Source organism: Belonocnema kinseyi, chromosome 4 (assembly GCF_010883055.1).
Source record: "Belonocnema kinseyi isolate 2016_QV_RU_SX_M_011 chromosome 4, B_treatae_v1, whole genome shotgun sequence".
Lineage (NCBI taxonomy): Eukaryota > Metazoa > Arthropoda > Insecta > Hymenoptera > Cynipidae > Belonocnema > Belonocnema kinseyi.
The window spans coordinates 4,495,368-4,497,263 of record NC_046660.1 but is presented as its reverse complement, the minus strand read 5'-3'; positions in this window follow the sequence as shown (position 1 = coordinate 4,497,263).

Here is a 1,896-nt window from a genome sequence, read left to right as displayed (position 1 = left end):
GCAATCACCCCAGGCAGAGAGATTCACAAAATTCATCATACGTGATAGATCACATGAATATACTCCATGTCACGTATTTCTTATAAAATCATTTCTTCCGAAAGTTCCTATCCTTGCATACAACTTGAGCATCTTTTAAATCCATACATCTTTCCCTGCAAACTCTTGTACTTCTATGTATCTTTAGAAAATTAAAATTGTGTTTTCAATGATAATTAATACAAAGATAATAATTATTAAAATTTATATTTTGTCGAAAGGGATTTTTTGTGGAATAATATTATTATTACTATTGAGATGAAAAAAAAGAAAAAAAAGAAAAACCTACAGAAAAGGAAAATGCTTTGCGTTGAAAAATGTTAAGTAAGTATATGTATTTATAACAATTAGCTAGAAATAATATTTGTTATGCATTGGCGGTATTATCAAAAATACCGTTAAAGCTATTCATCCAAGTTTTAGATTTAACATTAAATTTATCTATGAACTATATTTTCAATAACTATCAAAAATTCTCATCGGATACAATTATTGCGTAGCGATTGAAAATTTTTATATTGGTCTCCTGGCAATTTATAAGCAAATTTATGAAAACATTCGTTTTCTTTCACGTGCCGCAGGAGTGAATTTCTGTATCAGGTTTAATACACATGTATTGGAAGCTTTTTAGATACGTATATTAAACTTAAGATACCAGCAAATTTGAAAGTTCAAACACACATCTGAAATTCAATATACATTTGTATTAAATTTCGGATGTGTGTTTAAACTTTCAAAGGTGGTAACTTAAATTTAATATACGTATCTGAAAAAAACTTCCAATACATGTGTATTAAACTTAATACAGGAATTTCTACAGTGCACTTCTGTATAGGATACAAGATAATATAAATAATCCAAAAAATGTGCATTAGTTATCTACTTTAAATATATATTTCTTAGGTTATCTGTATATGAAATAGAACGAAGGAACCAACCTTATGACCGAAAATGAGTTTCGGAGAAAAAGCGGATCAAAATAAACGCAAGACGAACAAGTAACAAAGGGGCTCTTGTACTTACAAGTACAGGCGACAATGGGTTTTTTTTATTTGATAAGGGGAAGAACTAAATTAATTAGCTTAACCAAATTAACTAACCTTTTCACTCAGACGGGCGTCTGGCAAGTTAAATGTATTTAAATGTTTTTCATGTTACAAAGTATTATTTTAAAAATAATTAGTAATTTTTTTGTAGAAAAATATGGTGAAATAAGCCAGTGACAGAGCAATTTCGACTACGCCTCTTGAAAAAGTCGATTTGTAGTCCCAGCGATATGTCAACGTAGATTTATCGGAAATCAAAAAAGTTCGCAAAATTTAGTGAGCATATAAGTTTTTCTTGTCCCAACGATTATTTTTGGGAATTTTTTTTATTTTAATTTTTTTGATCATTTGAAGTAAAATATGCGATTTCGTGCGAAAAATTTTGTCATTTTTCAAGTGAAAAATAACGTTAATATAAAAAAATGTAAACAAAAATATCGTTGGGGGGGGGGAGAGGATCTTTATATGTAAAAAAGTTTACCAAGTTTGAGAAGGATTGGCTCCAGCTTTTAACTTAACTTTTTTGGAAATCTATTATAATGTAAAGGATAAAGTATTAGATAAAAAACTGTGCATTTAGCAATTAATATTTTAAGTGTTTAAATTTAACTTAAAGTAAGAGTGAAATATGATATTTTAATAGGTGAATTGATTGCAAGGACTGTTCTCATTAGCTTTCTCGTGGATTAGAATTGAAATAGAAAGTGGTTCCTACTTCTTTGAAGTACTTTTGTTTTCTTTATTTTCTTAACATTTATACTTTTTTCACATCAAAGACAATAGATTTCTAGAGGATAATCCATATCCATTG